Source organism: Anolis carolinensis, chromosome 1, assembly GCF_035594765.1.
Source record: "Anolis carolinensis isolate JA03-04 chromosome 1, rAnoCar3.1.pri, whole genome shotgun sequence".
NCBI lineage: Eukaryota > Metazoa > Chordata > Lepidosauria > Squamata > Dactyloidae > Anolis > Anolis carolinensis.
Window position 1 is genome coordinate 14,444,013 of NC_085841.1, and position 24,602 is coordinate 14,468,614.

The window sequence follows — 24,602 nt, forward strand, 5'->3', positions numbered from 1 at the left end:
ACAGGCTTCTGCATTGCGGTATCTCTTTAGCAAAAGCAGCTTGCCTACCATAGAGTAAGATCTTTTAAATCCCAAGTTAATACAGAGACTTCCTGTGGTATCCATGCAGAATCTCAACTAGCAGGTTGCGGAGTTTGAAGGACAAGGCTGACATGTAGTTTGGAATCTGAAGTCCAGGTACGTACTGAGGATGTTTCTGTGGTGAAGGGATGGATCTGAAAAAGGAAGATATGTTTAAAGAAAACGTGGAAATAATAATGGGCACAGATTGCTGCTTTGCACAAACACTGCTTAGAAAATGCCCTTTTCAGTACCACAAAACAAGCAAAAGATATGCATTGGTTTGGACGAGAGAAGGCAGGGAGCTTTAATAAACCTACTGCCTTTTAAGAAATGTCCTGGTTGTTTATGGCTATAGACCACTTCGGCAGAGATGCCATCCATCTCCGTGAGGCACAAAGATACATTGGCAATAAGTACTGCTGAAGTCACACAAAAGAATTACTGTAGAGCTAATAAAGGCAATACTTCACTTTTATATATGTCCTCTCATCCAGAGGGTATTGATACATTGTAGTATTGCTATTTGGCCAGCCAGCATATGGGATATATATGTATACGATTTCTTGGAATCAAACCTATGGTCTGGAGGAGTAGTTAAGAGACTTCAGGGACTCCTTCATAGGTCAGGAAACAATGTTTGGTGTTGCTCAGCTGACAAAACCCCCTGAGAAACCCTGTCAAGTAGAATAACACCAAAGCAAGACTGTTGTACAGGTTTGTCCCAGCATTTGCATTCCCCAAAATGCTTCTGAGAATTGGTCAACACAGAAATACATGTGGTTGAGTTTTTATTTTTGGAAACAATACAGTTTTATGCAAAAAATATAGATAGGAATTTCATATGTGTGACTTAGGGCGCATCTACACTGTAGAATGAATACAGTTTGATACCTCTTTGGCTCAATGCTGTGGAATCTTGGGAGTTGTAGTTTTACAAGGTCTTTAGCCTTCTCTGTCAGAGAGTGCTGGTGTCACACAAACTACACCTTTGAGGATTCTGTAGCAGTGAGTCACGGCGGTGAAATGATGTCAAACTGTATTAGTGTAGATGCACCCAATGTTACATAAATTGGTGTGGAGTAGTAGTTTGAGCATTGCACTATGACTCTGGAGGCAAGGACTTGAATCCCTGCTCATCTTCTTCAAAGCTTTGGTGTTGTTTTATTATGTCCCCCCATTCCAAAATATTGAGTCCCAAGCCTATGTTTCATGCACATGAGAAGATTTGTGGATGCTGCTTCCCATCTTAAGTCAAATCATGTGTGCACCTTTCCTTCCTAGCAGATGTCTCTGTACCAGAAGTTATTAGCTCTGTATTTTTAGTTTCCCTGGCAACTTGGTTGCAGTCCCCCACAGCTGCTGCTGCACCTGCCTATTAGACAGACAGATAATAGGCAGCCTACTTACAGGATTAATTGCTAGTCTTGTTTTGATTAGAATGATTCAGTTTCATGACACATTAAATGGAGTAGAAAGGAAGGGCCATAGGACAGTGCGGATGGGATGCCTTTCCAGGGGTAAGGAGTGGCCTTCGGGTTTATTGGGGAATGTATCTTTTGAGATCTATGGTATGAGTGTCATCCATATCTTCTCTCCTTAGGTTCATGACACAAACAACGACACAGTGTTCCAGGCTACCAAGGTTGCGGATAGAGATGAGATGAATGGGAAGAAGATCAAACAGCAAAAGGGCTTGATGGTGAGTGGTTGTTGCAAGAGTTGAGGGCACATCCAGATAGCACCCTCCTGTGTTTTCCCCTGGGGAGTCCAAATGATGCCTCAGGGAAAAATGAATGTTTTTCTGCTTTGTCCTGAAATATTTTGTCAGCTGTAAAGACCGGGGCCTTTCAGAAGTCCTGGTACGTTGCAGTTGCGGGTGCTGTGTAGATGGGACTGGGGATTGTGCTGCACAATTTCCGGTGACCATTTACACAGCTGTCTTGGGTTTTCTTGGGCTCCTGGAGCCCAAGACAGCCCCCAACCCCTCCCAAAACCCATTTAAAAGCCTTTAAAAAGGAAAAAGAACTTGCCCAGCCACTTCCCCCTTCTCTGGAGCTCTCCTGGCATGTAGAAATGATGCACCAGAAGAAGTGGGGAGGAGGGAAATCACTCCTGGCCTCCCTCTGTCTCCTGGTGTATCATTTCTACATGGCAGGAGAGCTCTGGAGAAGGGGAAAGGCAGCTTAGTCAGGTTTTTCCTCTTAAAAAGCTTTTCTGGGCAGTTTTGTTTTGTGTCCTGGTGCCCAGCCAGAAAGTCCGGCATGGCACCTGGACACCCGCCCAGGAAAGTGTTATTTTTATGTTCTCATAGCAGGATAAAGTCAGGTAAAGGTTTTGACATTAAGTTTAGTCGTGTCCGACACTGGGAGTTGGTGCTCATCTCCATTTCTAAGCCGAAGAGCCAGCGTTGTCCATAGACACCTCCAAGGTCATGTGGCCGGCATGACTGCATGGAGCGCTGTTACCTTCCCGCCAGAGCAATACCTATTGATTTACTCACATTTGCATGTTTTCAAACTGCTAGGTTGGCAGAAGCTGGTGCTAACAGTTGGAGCTTACCTTGCTCCCCAGATTCAAACAGGGTACCATTTGGCCAGCAAGTTCAGTAGCTCAGTGGTTTAACCCACTGCACCACTGGGGGCTCCATCAGAGCAGGATATAAATCAAATAAACATAAATAAAGAGACCAAAAACATACCAAGAAGATGTAAGGAATCACCCGCTGTTGTAGAAAATACTAAGCTAGACAGATCTATTGCCTGATTCAGCACAAGGCAGTATCTATATGTTATAAAGACAGAGGGAATGGCTGAGTAATAGTGTGTTCAGCTCCCAATGCGCACCTGTCCTGGTTAAGAGATGTGCCAGGTGATTTGTGTCTCCTCAGCACATTTTTGTAGGACACCTGCTCCTTCCCCTCCCCAAGGGAACAAGAGCAGGATTTCTCATTTCAAGGCCCACTGCTCTCTGACTATTGTCAGAATGTGTTGAAACAAAAATCAGGTTATGAAGTGTGTATGTCTGTGTACAGGGTGAATTTAGGACACTGAACAATTGAGCTAGAGAACTACTTCCCCGACATTTAGGACTTACACAATCACTAGGAATTGTTGTTGTTGTTGATACCTTTTTCTCTGCCCTGCTTCACTGTATCCCTGGAGGCTGCCAGGTCCATAGAAACTGAAGCTTGCACGTTTGATATAACTAGTGGAATACAAGTTCACTAAGCTGACAAGTTTGCTAAGAAATATAAAGCTTTTTGCAGTTACATCCCTTGACCCAGTTGGAGGCAAAGAAATAGAAATTCCTGCCTTTCTCTCTCTCTCCCCCATAAGCCAAAATCCACATTCATTGGATTTGAACTTTGGTCTCCAGAATGATAGTCCAACACTCAAATAACTGTATCACAAAAGTTTTTATTGTTTTTCATATTTTGTGCCATTTACTTAATTTCCACAACTTTCCTCCATTGATGAAAGTGTGTTTATGCCTTTGCTGTTTGCATTTCAGCTGTGCACATTGTAAAATGTACATATTGTTCTGTGCACGTTTTATTTCTCAGGAATGGCCTGCAAGCCTGGCAAAGCACAAAGTGCTAGAGGCAAGGTGTACAATTTTTGTTAACAGGTTTTCAGAGATGCAAAAACATATATATTATTTTTGTCAAAACTGACAAGTTCAATAAAATATCTTTCAATCCCTATGCAGGGATGACTGTTTCAGTGCAAATTCTGGAATAGCTAAAAATGTTCTGTTTAGATCACACACACACACAAACTGGCTTGAGGGAAGGGGGCAGAAGTATAACTGCAAGGGATGGGAAAAAATAAACCTTTGCTTTCCAGAAAAATTGTCTGTCTCCTCAAGTGTTCAGGTCCTGAACTGGTGCTTGGAAGCTGTGACTGTTTGGATGAGGCCGAACAAATTGAAATTGAATCCAGAGAAGACGGAGGTATTCCTGTTCAGTCGTAAGGCGAAAGAGAGTTATAGCCTGTGTTAGATGGGGTTGCACTCCCCCTGAAGATGTAGGCTCACAACTTGGGACTCATTACTGAGCCTGGAACCTCAGGTTTCGGCGGTGGCCAAGAGAGGTTTTGCACAATTAAAACTTGTGCGCCAGTTGCACACATACTTTGGGAAGTCAGACTTGGCCATAGTGGTCCATGCTTTTGTTACATCTTGTATAGACTACTGAAATATGCTCTACATGGGGTTGCCTTTGAAGTTGGCCCGGAAGCACCAAGTAGTCCAACAGGTGACAGCCAGATCCTCACTGGAGTGGTGTACAGGGAGCACACAATTCCTCTGTTGCGCCAGCTCCAATGGCTGCTGGTTTGCTACCAAGCCCAATTCAAAGTGCTGGCTTTGGCCTATAAACCCCTAAATGGTTCTGGTCCAACTTACCTGTCTGAATGCATCTCCCCTTATGAGCCAACCTGAGCCTTACGATCTGTTGGGGAGGTTCTGCTCTTGGTCCCACCCTCTTCCCAAGTGCAATTGATAAGAACGACAGCCAGGGCCTTCTCAGTGGCGGCCCCTCGACTGTGAAACTCCCTCCCCAGTGATATCAGGCAGACCCCACCCCTTCTAGTCTTCAGGAAAAAACCCTAAATACCTGGTTCTGTATGAAGGCGTTTGGAGAATAAGACTTTACAGATTTTGACACAGTGTGAATAATAATAATTATTATTATTTACAGTATTTATATTCCGCCCTTCTCACCCTGAAGGGGACTCAGGGCAGATCACATTACACATATAAGGCAAACATTCAATGCCTTAACATAGAACAAAGAAAAGACAAACACGGGGCCCCGAGCTGGCCTCGAACTCATGACCTCCTGGTCAGAGTGATTCATTGCAGCTGGCTGCAGCTGGTTGCTCAACAGCCTGCGCCACAGCCCGGCCCGATTTTGAACAAGGATTATGGGTGAATGGAATCAAGCATTTGATATGTTTTTAATCTATGTTTATTGCCTTATGTATTTATTTGCTATTTAACTGTTTTATAGTTGATGGGGTCTGTTTTTATTGTAATATTTATATATGGCATTTAATTTTGCCAGAGTTGAAAGCTGCCTTGAGTCCCCTCTGGGGTGAGAAAGGCAGAGTATAAAATAAATAAATAAATAAATGAAATTTCATTATTAGAAGTTCTTTTTGAAGGTGAAAAAGATGTCCTATTCCCAGACATAGAACTTCATCCCATGAGTGGCTATAAAGAGGGGTAAAGTAGAAGAAACCATCTTACTGTTAGTGTTTTTGTTGTTATAATGTGAAATGTTCAATCAATTGTTGCTGTTGGATTGTGTGTATGTGTTCCGGCAAGCATTCCAGTAGTCCAGGAGTTAATTACAGCCAGCCCTGATTGATTGCCTAGAGGGTCTATGGGTCATGACTTCCGTTTCAACTATGTGGAAGGAACATTCGTTATGAACTGTGGAATGCAAGGAGGTGCTTGCTTGCACTGATTATGGACTCGGAAAGCCGAGAGGACGCACCATGTTTTGTCCTTGCCGAGAAAACATGTGTCCAGAGAGTGATGGTATTTAGTGTTGTAAATAACTTGTAAATAAAGCCTTTAGAACCTCTGGGATCAGCAGATAATTTACAACTGAGCTGTCATTTGTTGGTGCCACTTTCGCTGCTGCCTGAGTGGTCTGACTGATGAGCAGAAGATGAGACCTGACTCATCAGTCAGTCAGGGTGATGATTCCCTGACACTTACTTCATTCTCTACCTTCTTTCCCTGTCTTCTGGAATGGTTAGCCATTCCATGTCCTTTCCCTATTTTCTCCCTGTCTTTTGCCATTTTAAGCCACTTTGGAACTGACTTAGGGCTGCATTTCCATGCACTGCTGAAAGAGTCCCTAGAGAATCCCATCAGAAGTGTCCTCACATCATGTGATGGCCTCCATGAGACTCCTTTGGGGCTCCATTTCCACAGCGCATGGAAACGGAGTCCTAAGTCCATGGGATGAGGTCCTAAGTCATAGCACCATGTTTGGAGGTTAAACATTCAAAGATATGATTCTTTGGGATTGCCATATTTGTTGCCCTTTCTTCTGCTACCATTCATGTGACAGAAAAAATACACCCTCTTTAATACATTTTTGGTCTTCCAGTGTGCTTCTATGGTCACCTTCCCATAGAAATTGGCCATAGAATTGCACTGGAGGACCTAGAGATGCCTAAAGAAGTGTAAAAAAATAGTGTTTGTGATTTTTATTTATACTTGTGGTTTCTCCACTTTTGTGGGGACCTTGAACCCCTAACCCATGCAAATGTGGAGGGGCTTCAGTATATACAACCCTGTGATACAGTTTCCCCGTGTCCTGGATTTGACAGTCTACTGCAGAGCTTTCCAAGCATTTCATGTTGGTGACACACTTTTAAAATATGCATCATTTTGTGACACAGTAATTCAGTTATACTAGCAAACCAAAGGTTAAACCAACCTCTTATAAGATACATGGGCACATATATAATGAAATGCATGGGGGACACAATATATCTCAAGAAAACCTTTCATTTATATTTTTTTAAATAATAGATTTATGGCTTATAACACACACATACAGATTTCTCTTTATATTCATACAATCTATATATATAAATGAGTGATGGCATCACGGCGACCGACAAAACAACAAAACTACAGCCCCCCCCCCAACCTCAAAATTTGCAACACAACCAATCATCCACACCTCTAGTACGCCTATATAATAGCCAACACACTAACATGTCATGACATAGTTAGTGTCTGGTCCAATGACCAGACACTTAGGCAGTGGTGCTCACTGTGACAAAATTAGATAAAGAAGGAATCAGTGCAGAACTGGTAAAAGGGACCATTTTGAACCACAGCTCCCAGAATCCCCCAGCCAGCCTTTCCCCAATTTTGAATAAGCAGAATTCCCCCACCAGCAGCAAAGTGCTGTAATATTTCCTTGATCTACATATGCGACCTGAGTTTGTGAATGAAAGGAAATGAGAAGACATAAAAGTACTAAGACAGAAGTTCTGCTTTGATAGGAGTCTGGTTTCATGGGCATTTTTTGTTTGAGTGTTTTAGTATTTAAAAGTGCAAGCCGTCTGTGTGGAAATCAATAGAGCATGAAGGTTTTGCATGCTGTTGAGTACTTGATTTAGCCCGGGAGGAGGTTTGAAGGGGAAATTTAAGTAGATTGACCTTTGCAGCACGGGGGATTTTTGTTTTTTCAACCAGGAATTCAAACCAGACTGAGCTTCACCTCTGACATGCCATATCAACAGTGGACCATCTTGCGGGGTTGCTGTAGCTATTTCCCCCCCCCCCCCCTCCATAGCCTGCTCAGCTAAAGTGGTGAGACAGGATATAATAATAATAATAATAATAATAATAATAATAATAATAATAATAATAATAATTTATTTATATACTGCCCTATCTCTTCAAGAGGATTCAGAGCAATTCTCAACAGAAAGCAAAGCATTCAATTGCCAATACAAGACCATACAACAAAGTTAAACATAATAAAAATAAAACATAATAAAACAAGAACATATATTTCTACTAACCACAAAATTAAAATCCACTTTCAATATGTTCCATCAACGGTTTCAAAATACTGATGACCAAAACTTCAGAATGGCCAACTATGAAGGGCTAGGCAAGAACTCCTGCATCAGAATATCATAGGACCACACAGTAGATAAAGTGCAAAGCAGAGTCCTAGTTGACAGGTATACATATAAACAACAGTGAGCTATTCTTCAGAAATGCTGTGAGTTATGATATAACTCCCTTGTGGTGGGATTGTATGCTCTGGCTATGCTGATGGCATATGGTCTTCCATTTCAGACAGCTTTACTGTTGAGGACCTGGGCTAAATGTACCAAACAGCTTTTGGGCAGCAGAATCATCATCATCATCATCATCATCATCATCATCATCATCATCATCATCATCATCTTGTCTCCTATGCCATAGCAACATGCTATGCTAATTTTATATACATATATATGATAATAATATTATTATAATGTAATACAACACTATACTACTAATAATACAATATAATATTAATTATATATTAAATATTAAATGTAATATTACTAATAATATTACCATATAATGATATAGTACAATATAGTAATTTAATGCTTATATTGTGCTATGCGGGCCCCTTGTGGCGCAGTGTGTTAAAGCGCTGAGCTGCTGAGCTTGCAGACCGAAAGGTTCCAGGTTCAAATCCCGGGAGCGGAATGAGCGCCCGCTGTTAGCTCCAGCTCCTGCTAACCTAGCAGTTTAAAAACATGCAAATGTGAGTAGATCAATAGGTACCGCTCTGGCGGGAAGGTAATGGCGCTCCATGCAGTCATGCCGGCCACATGACCTTGGAGGTGTCTACGGACAACGCTGGTTCTTCGGCTTAGAAATGGAGATGAGCACCAACCCCCAGAGTTGGTTACGACTGGACGAAAACCTTTTTTACCTTTATTGTGCTATGCTAATCATATATTGTATGTACATTTGATTTGTAAGCCGCTCTGAGTTCCTTCGGGGTGAGAAGAGCGGGATATAAATGTAGCAAGTAAATAAATAAATAAATAAATAAATAATAACTCATCTCCCTGTGGCTTGAGGCGTGGTGCAACATCATAAAAACAAGAGATAATACACTATTAAAACACATACAACAAAATTCACAGAGTTAAAATCCACTAATGAAAGTCAGATTAAAATTCACAACAGAAAATTGACTGGATAGGTCTGCTGGAAGAGAAGAATCTTTAGCTGCTTCTTAAATTCTGACAGCTGAATTAGCTGTCAAATCTCTTCTGTCAGTTCATTCCACAGTCATGGGGCAGCTGAAGAAAAGGTTCTCTGGATGACTGTTGCCAGTTAGGTTCTTGTTGGTTGGAGTGAGCATCTGCCAGAGGACACAAATGTTCTAAAAGGTGGATTATATGGGAAAAGTCAATCCTGTAGGCAACCTGGACCCAAACTATGTAGGGCTTTAAAGGTCAAAGGCAACACTTTGCACTTTGACCAGAAACTAATTGGCAACTAAAGGAGTGACTTCAGTATAGGTGTAATATGCTCACTCCTGGATGTTCTTGTGACCAATCTGGCTGCTGCATTTTGAATTAATTGGAGTTTCCAAACTCCAATTAATTCAAAATGAGGTAGTGTTGCACCCCTAGGCTGCGTAGGCACCTCAAAACCACACTGAAGCCCTAGAATATAAGCAAGTTGTTTATTGATGATTATAAGCAAGTAAAAGCAAAATATAGTTCAGAGTCAGTAAATTAGGTTTAAATCCAAAAGAGCAAGGTATTTAAAGTTCATGAGACAAGTGTCTATAAAAACCATTCAAAGAGCATAGTCCAAAACTGGATTATTTCCCAAGACATGAATCAAGGATAATCACAGGAAACCAAAAATTGAGTGCAGGATTAATTCCAAGGTGATTCCAGGTGTGGAGTCAATGATGATCCACAAACAAGGCACAGGAAAATAAGACTCAAATAGGAATACAGTAGTTCCAAGGTATAAAGTCAAAGATGAAACCCAAGGCAAAGGTCTCAACTGGAATAAACTCCAAACAGCAAAGTCACTGGAAAAGCCATCAAGTTTTTGTTGTTGAAGTGAGATCCTACATTGGATCATAGCTCTGCCTAAGCAGTTGTCTGTTATTTATCAGCCCCTAGAGTTGCCAGATCCAAGGAAAGGTTCCTCTACCTAGCTGTATAGGATGGTGTGGGTAGGGAATTGAGACTATAGTTCCAGCTGGACTCATCTGGGAAGGAGGAAGAAACATATCTTCCTCTTGAAGCTCACAGCAACTGCATTTTCATGGTTTTGCCTCCAAGGTATAGCAGTGAATCTATACAAAGGGTTTGTTCTGAATAGTCATGTTGACAAATAGAATGGGACTAGTTTTTGAATACAGCAATTTCAGTGGGATAGGTTGCCCCATCATCTCCTAGAATTTTGCACCTGTGATATCTCCTTTACATCCTGGGCTAAAACCCTTAATAGATATCACTTATTCATTCCAATTAGTAGAGAGCCATTTAAATAGGAACTTAGTAAGGCAAAGCTTGTGTAAACTCTATTGTTTCAAATTCAAGGCCATTGGGTCTATTTAGGACAAATTATAAATATGTAATTGTCCCTGATGAGGAAAATTAAATAAGACAAAATCTCCCAGCTGCACCAGAAAACTGCAAAAATATGTCTCTTTTTCTGGAAACATGTCTCTTTGTCAGCAGAAACTTTGGGGACAATTTGTAAATTGGGTTGAATTAGTCTGACCTTAGTATAACTTTATCTTCTGTTTCCCATCATAAATCTGCAGTAGGGAAATAATAATATATGTGTGTGTGTACGTTCAAGTTATGTGCCAACCTACAGTGATACCATAGATTCCATAGGGTTTTCTTAGGCAAGGAATATTTAGAGGTGGTTTGGCCATTTCCTTCCTCTGAAATAAAGCCTACAGCACCCCATATTTATTTAGGCACTGCATCCAAGAACCAAGCAGGGCTGACTATGCTTAGCTTTCAAATTACATTTGATCTTGGGGATTTAGGGTATATTTTCAAAAGCCCTATGCTGTCTAGTCACTAATAAAGTTGGCCTTCCTCAGGGACTACACTAAAAATACGAATATAATTTGGTCTTTAGGATATGACCGAAACATCACATGGTTTTAAATTGCTGAGTGACTGGAGTCTCACCACTATTTTCTTTTATATTGTATATCACTGCGGCTGAAATTAAAATGGCTGAAATTTTAAAAAGCTATAATAATGATCACAAAAGTGGATTACTATATTTTTATATGCTATTGTTCAGGGCTGATTAGATATCATATTTCTAACAAGGACAATCTCTCTCTCTCTCTCTCTCTCTCTCTCTCTCTCTCTATATATATATATATATATATATATATATATATATATATAAATGTAATGGTCATTCGTGGGTGGAACATAACGCAAAAACCACTGGATGAACAGACACAAAATTTGTATAATATACACCTATCAATCCAACAAGTGACCATCACTCATAAAAACAAAAAAACCCCACAAGGACAAGGACTTAAAAATCCAAAAAGGTAAAAGATAATACTGCGCATGTGCAAAAATGACTCCCCTGGCCCCGCCCATCTCCTGCGTGACAGAAAAAACCCACCAAGCAGTCGAGAAAGGAGCCGCTTGAGAGAGGGAGGGATGGAGGTCCATTATTCCCTCATGCTACTCCCTCCCACTCCCCCTCCCATTTACAATGTGACACGGCGGATAAGGACACGTCATACCCAACCCCCAGTGTGCCTGTGATGTTGCAGTCCATTGCCACCCACACTGCTGGGCATGAGGCTGTGGAATGGACGAGCCCAATCGGAAGGCAAGGGAGCGGAAGCTTCCACCATTTCCAAGGCAGTGCCACCCTTCCTCCGCCGTTGTCCTCCTGCAGTTCATGATGCTAAGGAGCAAAGGAGGAGGGAGTGAACGAGGGAAGAAACGAAGGAGGGAAAGAGGGAAGGAAAGAAGAGAGAAGGAGGGAGGTGTGAGGTAGGTAAGGGAAAAAAAAGGACCAAACGTAATGCCAGGAAACTTAGGAAGCCTTGGCAAGTCCTCCGTCATTGCAGCCAGATCCATAAGACAAGAGGTAAAAGGTAAAGGTTTCCCCTGACGTTAAGTCCAGTCGTGACTGACTCTGGGGGTTGGTGCTCATCTCCATTTCTAAGCCGAAGAGCCGGCGCTGTCCATAGACATCTCCAGGTCATGTGGCCGGCATGACTGCATCGAGCGCCGTTACCTTCCCGCTAGAGTACCTATTAATCTACTCACATTTGCATGTTTTCGAACTGCTAGGTTGGCAGGAGCTGGGGCTAACAGTGGGGACTTATTCCGTTCCCAGGATTTGAACCTGTGACCTTTTGGTCTGCAAGTTCAGCAGCTCAGTGCTTTAACACACTGTGCAACCAGGGCAAGAACAATAGTATTAATAATGCAGATGGGGGAAATGCAAAGGGCTACCTTTGCATTTCAATAATAGAAGACTAGATGGCATCAATGCAGCAATTTAAAGAATTCTATGACAATCACAAACAGACACACTTCTTGTTCCTGGGTTATAAATGTGTGTGTGAAGAGAAACCTTTGCTCCTGCTGCTGCTTATGCAAGGAGAGAAGGAGGGAGGGAAAGAAGGAAGAAATGAAGGAGAGAAAGGGGGAAGGAAAGAAGGAGAGAAGGAGGGAGGGAAAGAGGGAAAGAAGGAAGGAGGGAAGGAAGGAGAGAAGGAAAGAAGGAAGGAAAGAAAGAGGTATAGAAGGAAGGAAGGAAAAATTACATTTATCAGAACCCAGCTCTTACTCTTTTCGTTAATTACCATTAAACCACACATGGCCACAGCAACACGTGGCCGGGCATAGCTAGTAAATAATAAATATATAAAATCACAATCCTGATATCTTTGGGATACGTGTTTGTTTGTTTGTTTTACCTTTTCCAGAAAGGCTTTCCTATTTTATGCGGGCCAATGTTTTGAAGAAAGAGCACTGTTTTCAGTCCTTTTTTAAAAAGTTGAAAATCTTAAGGCTTGACCAAGCATTGACATGCCAGTAAAGCAGAAACCTGGATTTGAAAAGTACATGTTGGATAAAATAAACAACTCAAAGGTTTTGACATATATCTGCAGTGAAAACAACTATGAACTATCGTATATATTTATGTATAAATTGCCCTCTTATATATGTTGATGGCAGGTTTGGGGGCCAAAATTATGTATTTTATTATGACCTGTGAAAAAGCTGAATGTCATTCCATGGAGAGGAAAAAAAAAGTGCCAGCACTGACTCTGGTTACCATCTGTGGTTGAAGTATCTATTTTTATGGGATTTGGAGCATTTTATACAGTGAAGCAGGGGCCTCCGGTGGCACAGTGTGTTAAAGCACTGAGCTGCTGAACTTGCAGACCAAAAGGTCACAGGTTCGAATCCGGGGAGCGGAATGAGCGCCCGCTGTAGCCCCAGCTTCGGCCAACCTAGCAGTTCGAAAACATGCAAATGTGAGTAGATCAATAGGTACCGCTCCGGCGGGAAGGTAACGGCGCTTGATGCAGTCATGCTGGCCACATGACCTTGGAGGAGTCTATGGACAATGCCGGCTCTTCAGCTTAGAAATGAAGATGAGCACCAACCCCCAGAGTCAGACATGACTGGACTTAACATCAAGGCAAACCTTTACCTTTACCTTATACAGTGATTCCATTTCCCACCATTATGAAAATGATATAATTCGAGTGGACATATACGTGAGGCGTCTGATGGTTCCGTTTTAGCTCTTTGTGATTGTTCTTGTTATATTACAGCTATACATACCATTTTGCATTGGACAGAGGGCGGGATAAATTTACTAAGTAAATGCTTGCCTTGCTCTCTGTGTAGGAAGGAAATTAGCTCCCTGAAATGAGACATTTAAGGCAAAGAAGCGGTAGAAATATTTGGCTAACTTCCTCACACTACTAATGAGATCATGCTAACAACCTGATTAAAAATTCAGTGAGACATACACACACAGAACTTCATTTAATTATTGTTTCATACAGAAAGCAGATAATGGTAAGGTGAAAAAACAGTATAATGATTTAATAATGGGTTGCTGTGAGTTTTCTGGGCATCCTCAGATGTTTTCAGGTAAATTTGTTATACCCCAGAGGTTGTCATACTGTACATCCTCTGAGGACACCTGCCATAGATGTGGGCATAACATCAGGAGATAATGCTTCTGGAACATGGCCCTATAGCCTGGAAAACTCACAGCAATGCAATGATTCTGGCCATGAAAGCCTTTGACAACACATCAATCTGATAATAGTTGGAGAAGGTTATTGTTTCTGAATAAAATAGTGCAGCCTTTCTGTTTTCCACTCAGAATGAAGTTCTGTCCCTGAGTTCCTGCCATCACGTATTCAGTTATCCCTTTGTATCTGCTAGGGTTTGGTTTTAGGACTCCCTGCAGATATTCTTCCTTGGTCAGACCACACTTGGAATACTGTGTCCAATTCTGGGCACTGCAATTGAAGGGAGATGTTGACAAGCTGGAATGTGTCCAGAAGAGGGCGACTAAAATGATCAAAGGTCTGGAGAACAAGCCATATGAGGAGAGGCTTAAAGAGCTGGGCATGTTTAGCCTGCAGAAGAGAAGGCTGAGAGGAGACATGATGGCTATGTATCAATAAGTGAGGAGAAGTCATAGGGAGGAGTGAACAAGCTTGCTTTCGGCTGCACTGCAGACTAGGACACGGAACAATGGCTTCAAATTACAGGAAAAGAGATTCCACCTGAACATTAGGAAAAACTTCCTCACTGTCACTGTGAGAGCTGTTCAGCAGTGGAACTCTATGTCCCAGAGTGTGGTGGAGGCTCCTTCTTTGGAGTCTTTTAAGCACAGGCTGGATGGCCATCTGTCGGGTGTGCTTTGAATGTGATTTCCTGCTTCTTGGCAGGGGATTGGACTGGCTGGCCCATGAGGTCTCTTCCAGCTCTATGATTCTATGATTCTATATCAAAATCAATTGGTGCTTAAGCCCCATTATATACAACTAGCTGTGCCCGGCCACGCGTTGCTGTGGTGAAGTATGGTGGTAAGGGAAATAAAGTATTTAGGAATTGGTGGTAGTTAAGGTAAAGGGTAAAGGTGTGGAGTCCAGATAATCCAGTTCAAAGCAGATAATATAAGATTATATGGGTTATATAGCTGTGTGGAAGGGCCTTGAGTCTACACTGCCATCTAATCCAGTTAAAATCTGATAATCTGTATTTTATAGGCAGTGTGGAAGAGGCCTAAATGAGGCCTAACTCTGCCTGTCCACTGGGTGAGTGGGTTGCTAGGAGACCAAGTGTGCGGAGCTTAGCCTTCTAACTGGCAGCAACTGGATAAAAACAATTATTCCTCTCCCTCTAATTAGGACTTTATTTTTCTTTTCTTTTTGTTGTATCAACCTAGAGGCATGGATGATGGGTTGTGTTGTCAATTTTCGAGGTTGTGGGGTGTTTAGTTTTGTTGTTTTGTCGGTCGCCAGGATTCCATCACTCTTTTATATATATAGATGGGATAGTAAAATGGCATTCCTTATACAAAATAGCAAATTGAGGTTTGGTTTTTGAATCTTTTGGGGTGAATATTTTCAAGCAGCGGATGGCTGAATATGTGGATGCAGAATCTGTGGATATGGGGAACCAACTCTACATACATTTGGAAATGAACTCCACTGAATTCAAGTTCAAGTTCACTTTATTACGGTCAATGACCAGCTCATAAGAAGAGGGAAACAGTCCCGCACATTGAATTCAATAGGCCTGGCTATAGAGCAGAAATATATATGCTTGTCCTGTGAGATTCTTGAGAAGCAAAGCAATGAAGTGGAAGATCACAGCCTTCAGCAGTGTCACCCTGTCTTGTTTCTTTCCTACTTAGGATTTAGACCAGGTTTTCAAAATACCAATAAGTGACACTCAAAATTCATGACATGCAGGGCTGACAATTTTCTGTCTTTATGAAAATCCATACTTGGCTTCTTTTTGTTGGCAGGCATCAGACGTCTTGAATTCATTTTAATCTTATCATGACTATCTGTATTGATGGTGAGCTTCAGATTCTCACTTGTTTCTGCATCCTTTCACAACAACAACAACAACAATAACAACAACAACATCAACAAAGTACACACTGCTTTTTTTTCCAGCTTGAGTACCAAAGTGGTTCACAACTTTAAAAAGCAATACAGTTAAAACATTAAAAAAAATCAATTGCAATTGTGCAGAAATTATTCTGGTTTTTAATGAGTCTGAACATGTTACCAATGATTTATTTCAAATATACCTAAATGGGTATTTGGTTTGCATTGATCATAAGTGTTTGCTTGCCAGCCACAGACAGACACACTTGTTTCAGGTGATATGGCTTCATTAGTGACATCTTCTCTATCAACATGGCTTTGATTTTTTCCTACAGTTTGGTTTCTAATTAATATAGTGTTGTTATTCAAAATGCCAACAGAATTCAATAATGGTTTTTGGGCATTCGTGAAGTTTATATAAAAGGACATGTGTTTCAGTCCTCAAATAATAGGCATACCTTACAAGTGACATCTGCCAGTCCTGTTATGGGCAAGATTTCCTGCCCTCAAATAAAGGACTTTCCTTCTAATAAGGGACACTTTGGCAACCTTTGCTAGATGAGACATTAATTGCATGAAGGCAATTAATATGTGTATTTTTCTTACATGAATAGCAACAGAAGGCTGTGATATCTGTCTGTGATTCTGAAATAAAATAGGCCACTTCAGCAGGTTGTTTTTATCTAAGAAGTGCATTAAAAAGGTCTGATTGTTAAGTCTCTACCCTTAGAAGAATAAGGTTTTTTATTGGACTGATTTGGGAACCCAAGATTCAGAATTCAGGATTAAAATATTTGTTTGTTTTATCCACAAACATGACAACTATTTTCTTGCAAAGCAAGACTAAATATTTTTATTGCTTCCTTCCCCATGCTTTTTTGCACCTTTATTTTTTTTAAATGTTCACAAAGCAATAGCATACTGTGCAAACTATATTTTTGTAAAAACAATTTGTTTTGTGCAGGTGCAAGATATGTGTGTGCAAAGGCCATTTCCCCACAATTTTTTGCATGAACAATTTTCAAAGAGGCTCCAAAAGAAAAACATATTTTAGAAAATAAGCAAAAGAAAATCCAACAGTGGACTGAGTAGCCCTTTTTGATGAAGGATGAAATAATTTGTGACTATTCTTTCCATCTTTAGTCAAGGCAAGCACCAAAATGACCATCAAGAAACTTTGTTCATCTTGGCTGTTATCAGGACTGGCTCTACCATTAGGCAGAATGAAACAGGAGGCTCAACCAGCAAATGCAAATGGCACAAAATCTCTCCAAGGCCAACATACACACACATACAATTCCTCATTGACACATAGCATAGATTGTTCCATTTTATGTATTTATTTATTTATTTATTTATTTTTCAAACTTATATGCCGCCACTCCCCTAGGGCTCGGAGCGGCTTACAAGAACCGGCTAAAATCAACAATTTAAAAAACATTTTAAAAAACATCATTTAAAAAAAATCTTTAAAACATCCTAAAAGCACCTTTTAAAACATCAGCAACAGAACTCAAAAGCCTGCCGAAACAGGTGTGTCTTACATGCCCTGCGGAAGGCCAACAAGTCCCGCAAGGCACGAACTTCAGGTGGCAAGGTGTTCCACAGAGATGGCGCCACTACTGAAAAGGCTCTGCGTCTAGTTGCAGTTAGACGCAAGGTCTTAAAACTGGGGACTTCCAGCAGGTCTTGGTCCTCAGAACGGAGTGATCTCTGGGGTTTGTAAGGGGTGAGGCGGTCCCTCAGGTACATCGGCCCTGGACCATGTAAGGCCTTGAAGGTAAGCACCATCACTTTGAAAGTGATCCGGTGCTCAATTGGTAACCAGTGCAGCTGCCGTAAGATTGGTGTTATGTGGCATCTTATGGGGACTCCCGCAAGGAGCCGGGCAGCTGCATTTTGCACCAATTTGAGCTTCCGGATCACCGACACAGGAAGGCCAATGTAAAGGGCATTACAGCAATCCAGTCTCGAGATGACTGTAGCCTGGATCACTGTAGCCAGGTTGTCCCTAGATAGATAGGGGGCTAGCCGTCTAGCCTGCCGAAGATGAAAAAAGGCAGTTTTGGTAACGGCGGAGACCTGGGCCTGCATCGTCAGTGAAGGGTCCAAGAGGACTCCCAGACTCTTTACTAGTGAAGACGGGCGTAGCACTTCACCATCCAGGGTTGGCAACTGGATATCCCCACTGCCCGGTCGGCCCAGCCATAGGAACTCCGTCTTTGCTGGATTCACCCTCAAACTACTGGAACGCAACCATCCAATAATGGCCTCGAGGCACTGGTGAAAACTGTCGGGTACAGACTCCGGTTGGCCTTCCATCTTTAACACAAGCTGAGTGTCGTCAGCATATTGATAACACTCGAGCCCGAAATCTCGGACCAGCTGAGCAAGTGGTTGCATATAGATGTTAAACAACAGAGGGGAGAGAATGGCCCCCTGAGGAACCCCACAATGTAGAGGGGACCTCTCAGAGACCAGGCCCCCCCTCTCCACTCGCTGTCCACGGTTGTGAAGAAAGGAGGCCAGCCAATTTAAAGCTGTCCCCCTAACTCCAGCAACGGCAAGGCGGTGGGTCAGAAGATTGTGATCGACTGTGTCAAATGCTGCTGTGAGATCCAATAACACAAGCAACACCGACCCGCCCCGGTCAAGCTGGCATCGGAGATGATCTGTGATGGAAACCAATACAGTCTCTGTCCCATGCCCCGCACGGAAGCCAGACTGGAAAGGATCCAGTCCGGCTGTGTCGTCTAGGAACTGCTGCAGCTGCACCGCTACTGCCCTCTCAATCACCTTGCCCAGAAATGAAAGATTCGAAACTGGGCGGTAGCTGGAGGGAACCAAACGATCTAAATCTGGTTTTTTCAGCAGAGGAGAGACCACTGCCTCTTTTAATCCCTCTGGAAAGACTCCTTGCTCAAGGGAGCTGTTTATTATCTTCAGCAGCGGGTCACGTAATCCCTCCAAGCAGGATTTTACTAACCAAGAGGGACACGGGTCAAGGGAGCAAGTGGTCGGTCTAGCTGCAGCTATGAGCCTATCGAGACCCTCTGCGTCCAGTGGGATGAACTGGTCGAGGGTGGGCCCAGCAAGTGGCCACGGAGTCTCAAGTTCTCTCATTGTATCAGTTGTGGCGGGGAGGTCCCGGCGTAGTAGTGAGATCTTGTCAGCAAAATAGCTTTGAAAAGCCTCGGCTGAAGGGGTCTGATCATCACTTTTTGGGTTGGTAGGAACCGTCGTTAGAGATCTAATTATTTTGAACAATTTTGCCGGGCGTGAGCTGGCGGACTCTATCAAAGAGGCATAGTATACTCTCTTTGCTTCGATGGTAGCATGCTCATAGGACTCCATAAATGCCCTGTAAGCTGATCTCGAAGCTCTGTCATGAAGTTCTCGCCACACGCCCTCTAGCCGTCTCTTTTCCCGCTTCATCGATCGAAGTTCCTCGGTGAACCAAGGAGACCGATTTCGGCGGGGTTGGAGAGGGCGTCTAGGGGCGATCTCGTCGAGTGCATTGGACAGCCTGATGTTCCACATGTCCACCTGCACATCGATTGAGTCGCTGACAGGCTCCAGATCCTTCAGAGCATTCTGGAACCTACTAGGTTCCATAAGTCTTCTTGGGCGAGCCCAAATCGGCTCGGCGCCCTTGCCAGGTGGGTAGGCATGCTCCAGCCTGACTCTCAGGGCACAGTGATCCGACCATGGAACCTCTAAAATAGAGGCTTGGGTCACTTGAATTCCTGCGCTGAAGATCAAGTCTAGCGTATGTCCTGCTTGATGCGTGGGCCCAGTACTGCAGAGCAAGAGTCCTAGTGTCTCCATGGTAGACACCAGGTCCATAGCCGCTGCTGAGCAAGAGTCCGTATCAGCGTGGACATTGAAGTCCCCCAGGACAACAAGTCTGGGGAACCTCAAGGACCACTCCGACACAGTCTCGAGCAGCTGGGATAGGCTGTCTGCTGGTGCACTAGGCACACGGTACACCAGCAGAAAGGCCATGCTCTCAGGGGAATCCCACACCAGACCAACACATTCAGTGCCAGAGATGTCCACAACAGGAACTGCCCTAAGAGAAAAGCTTTCTCGGGAGAGCATAGCCACCCCACCCCCCCGCCTCCCACTCCGCATCTGGTGGTTGATTACATAACCTGGAGATGTTATTTCCTGGAGTAGGATCTCGTCCCCCTCTTGGATCCAGGTTTCAGTGATACACACTAGGTCAGCTCCCTGGTCAGTAAGAAAATCTCTGATAGTAGCAGTTTTATTCCTTATGGACCTAGCATTCACCAACACCAGGGTAGGAGGGGAGGAAACTGGTCGCCTGTCATAGGTGCACTTGGGGATAGGCCGCAGGTCAGAGGGGGGCCGAGTCTTCCGTCGACTCAGCCTCCCTCTAATATTCGGCCTGAGCCTACCGTCATATCTCCCCCTCCCAGAGATCGTAGGAATTCCCATACACAGACCTACTTCTCTTGGGGGCTCTACAGCAGAAACTAGGTGCCCAATGTTCGACTGGCCCCCTGAAAAGGAGGTGGGGCATGGCCAATTACCAAGTGGTCATAAATAGAGCCCTCAAAGTAATGAGGGGCAGGTGTAAAGGCCAGAACACCCGGCCAGCATTGTGGGTGGGGGGGTGATCTAGGGGACGTCAAGTCTAGGTTCCCTCGAGAGTGTTGGGATAAGTTCTTAACTCCACCACACCGGGAGGTCACTCTCTCTTTTATGTCCACAGTTCTGATACTCGAATCCCAGGTACTAGTGTTTTGGGGGCGTGCTCCCTTCTCCATATTAACAGATCTAGAACCACTTGGTGGAACATTGGCCAATTTGTGGGAGAAGGGAGTAGTTGCAGGTCTTGTCCGGTTACCGAATCCTACTCCCCAGAAGATTCTAGTCTTAAATTTCTTTTGATGACAGCCACGTCTCTGAGACCTACGATTTGGAGGCTTACCGGTTCCCATCATTGTATATTTGTCCATGTCTGGGGCTTCAGGTTCTCCAGAGTCTGTGGTCAGACCATCTTGGCCCGCTGCCAATCCAGCACTCTGCAAAGTGCCAGGAACTCCCTCTGCTAGAAAAATAATTTGTTCTGGCTTCTCACCAGAAGTCCGGCGCATATCATGGCAGCGTTTCTGTCTCCAGTTGGTGTGACCCGCACGCCTGTGCCGAAGCTTTTTGGGGTTTGGAGAAGAAGGCATGAGCTCACCGATGGCGTCCCCAAGGTCAGCCGCCATCTTTGGTGCTTGCCTCTTTGACAGGGAGAGGCAGCGACGTCGTTGGGGGCTTCCACAAAAGGGGGGCACTGAAGGAGAGACAGGCACCCGTCCAAGGATCTCTGTCACATCCAATGCGTCCATTTCAGGCAGAGAGGGCCAGTCCTTTTCCTGTCTGGTGGTCCCAGGGGGTCCCTGCCCAGACCAGGGACATGGGTTGGTCGGCCCAAGATCAAGAGGGCATAGACCACCAAACAAGCAGCCATGGGAAGCTGACTCTAAAATCTCCCCCTTCGGCATCGAGAGCGCATCCTGGCTCATCATGGGACTCTCAAATGGCTCTCCAGTTTCCAGCGAAGCTCTTCGCAGAATTGAAGAAGGCTCCATGGGGTGGTCCCGGTTTTGAGCCCAAGCTAGGTCTCTGGCATTCTGAGGGTCAGGATCCAATGAATTCCATATGGTTCTCCCTTGTGTGTAATCTAGGGATTGAGCTGATGGGTGGTTCAGTAGGCAAAGCAATCTCCCAAACCGATTAAGCTGATCGGCCAGTTGGTTGAATTCTGCAAACAGCAGACTCACCAATCTTGAATCTGATCTTCCACCATCTTGACCAGGTCTCTGATCATCCGAACAGTTTGAGCGGTCTGGCCCCTTCAGATTTTCTTCCAGGGGCTTCGGTAGATCCAAGATCGCATTCAGATCCAGGAATCGCACGGGGCTGTTTGTGGTCCCCTCATGGAGATCCACTGAGGCCCGAGAAACCTGGAAAACTTGAGGAGACTGGGGAACCTGAGGAATCTGAAGATCTTCCCTCTCAGGACTCAGGTATATATCACGAGCCTTGTGGAATTGATCAGGGAGTGGTGTCAGCTCCCCAACCCTCAAGGGCTCAAATCTGTTGGTTAAAGTGATAGCTGTCTCTTCAGGCGTCCTTGAGGCTTGAGCTTGGCGTGCAGCTGCAGAGTCCTCTAAGTAACTTTGTTTTAGTAAGATAGATTCACCTACTGGCTTTGGAGATGTTTTCTTTCTTTTACAATCCTTCTTATCATCTTGAGAGCCCTGAACAATTGGTAAGGCAACTTTTTTCTTCCTATTAGGCATTTTCTTCCTATTAGGAAGACTGCTAGAGGCCAGATCCAGGTATCCATGTGAAGATCAGCAGATGCTTGTTCTGCATGTTAATTACCATCAATAAGCTTTATCCATCTTGGACAATATCAGGACTAGCTTTACCATTGGGAAAAGTGGGACAAAAGGTTCAGTTAACAGATGCAAAAGGGGTAGCAAATTGCCAGGAGCATCTTGCCCCACATACCTCTATCAGGTGTAACTTAGGACACTGTCTTGTCTCCAGTAGTGAAACCATATTCAACTTAGCACTGGCAGTGGAAAGCCATAGTATCACCTGTCTCAAAGTTAAGTGCGGAGTTTTTTTTCCTTGTCAGGAGCAACTTGAGAAATTGCAAGTAACTTCTGCTGTGAGAGAATTGGCCATCTGCAAGGACATTGCCCAGGGGATGCCTGGATGTTTTTGATGTTTTACCATCCTTGTGGGAAGCTTCTCTCATGTCCCTGCATGGAGCTGTAGCTGACAGAGGGAGCTCATCCACACTCTCCTCGGGTTGGATTCAAACCAGCAACCTTCAGGTCAGCAACCCAGCCTTTAAGTCAGCAGTCCTGCCGGCACAGGGGTTTAACCCATTGTAGCAACGGGGGCTTCAGTGTGGTAATGTCTGGCACTGTACTTTTCCATCCATCAACCCAACCAGACTGATATTCATATGGAGTTTGGGGAATTGACTTCAAGCTTTCTGTCAATGGCAACAAAATCAACTCTCCTGTGAGTCAAGTGTCATGGACCCATGGGAGGAAACACACCAGGACATTTATCTCTCAAGAGTGTTTTGATTATGTATTCCTAACACTTAATGTGTGATGAGAAAGAGGGGCAGAAATGCAACTGTGAAAAGGCCAGGAATAGAAGAGTTTGAAAAGGTTATTTGTGGGGACTTTCTAAGGGTGGTAGTTCAAAAAAGTAACAATTCCAAACTGTGATCAGCTATTCCATAATACAGTAGAGTCTCACCTATCCAACATAAACGGGATGGCAGAATGTTGGATAAGCGAATATGTTGGATAATAAGGAGAGATTAAGGAAAAGCCTATTAAACATCAAATTAGGTTATGATTTTACAAATTAAGCACCAAAACATCACGTTATACAACAAATTTGACAGAAAAGGTAGTTCAATACGCAGTAATGCTATGTAGTAATTACTGTATTTACGAATTTAGCACCAAAATATCACGATGCATTGAAAACATTGACTACAAAAATGCGTTGGATAATCCAGAACGTTGAATAAGTGAGTGTTGGATAAATGAGACTCTACTGTATTTATGACTGACTCTTTGGATTTCATTTTTAAAAATGTATTATTAGATTGATTTGGGCATCTTCCCTCCCTCATATGAACTGGTCAACCTTGATCTATGTCTTCAAAGTGATTTAGAATAGAGTTCAGCATTTCACACACATATTTGGTGCATTGCTCCTTAAAAAGCAAAGTAAATATGTATGGAGAAAGAGAGAGATTGAGGAAAGAAAGGAGAAAAAATATCACATGCAATCTGGGGAAAATCTAACTGACTAGGACCCAATATTCGACAAAAAAAAGGCTTGTTTAGAAAGTGATAGATATAAACAACTCTAAATAAGTAATTAAGACAGAACCTTGTTGCGTTGTACATCCATGATGCACTTTGAAAAAGCTGTTTTCTATTTAACCAGGTCCACAAATTGCAGATGGTTACCTAAGGTGGTGTGGAGAGAAGAAGAAGGCGGCGGGGGGGGGGGGGGGGGGTTGATCTGAGAATGTGAATAAGGCTGCTGGCAGATGGCTTAGAGATATCATTCCAAATATCTTATCCTGACAAATAACAACAGTATGTATTATTAGCACCATGCAGATGGTGTGCGGAATGATTCCTTTCCATCTCAGGGCTCTGCTTGCCTCTATGATGGAAGAAACTATTTTTAAGAGATGCATTTGAAAATGAAATCAGGCAAGGGTCTTGTTATTCAGGGATAGGTAAAGTGTGGCCTATATGAGGTCTTTCTGCCCCTAAGTAGTCTGTGACCCCCAAATTGCCTCTGCACTCCTCAGAAGCCCCTTTAAAAGCCCCTGTTTTTAAAAAACAGGTCCATTCAGGTGATTTTTGTTGCAACCAAACTAACAAAAATGTGCTCAAACTGCACCAGAGCAATCCTTCAAGAGCTCACAGACTTCTCCAAAACACAGGAACAAGATAAATGGTCAAAATGATACACTCCAGAAGTGAGTGCATAGTTGCCCTCTTTTGGTCGAATTTATATCTGCTTGCTATCATTGGAAATGTATGGAGTAGAAGGTAGAATGGGTTGGAAGTCATACATCAGTGAGAAGACTGAAATTGCAGTAAGGGGAGACATAAGATCGGCTCATTAGTTAACAACTTGAGCAAACCACTTTGGTGAGTGTTTATCCATAGAGCCATATTAAAATGTCATGGAACCAAGTCCCAGGGCTGAATTTCCAAGCCCTGGACTTGGAGTCATAACATAAATAATCCTGGAAGCACCTGGCAGAAGAAGATAGAAG

The 24,602-nt window shown here is 43.3% G+C and overlaps 1 long non-coding RNA gene across 2 annotated transcripts; it reads left to right on the plus strand.

Annotated features, from left to right (window-relative positions):
• The first annotated feature begins 1,404 nt into the window (after positions 1 to 1,404).
• Positions 1,405 to 24,217, plus strand: LOC134296171 (uncharacterized). Of its 2 annotated transcripts, none has more exons than XR_010002751.1 (3): positions 1,405 to 1,580; positions 1,664 to 1,762; positions 22,407 to 24,217. It is a non-coding gene; the product is annotated as an uncharacterized LOC134296171 (long non-coding RNA). The 2 variants fall into 2 exon arrangements; XR_010002754.1 differs by lacking the exon at positions 22,407 to 24,217 and adding an exon at positions 3,909 to 5,653.
• Positions 24,218 to 24,602: the final 385 nt, after the last annotated feature.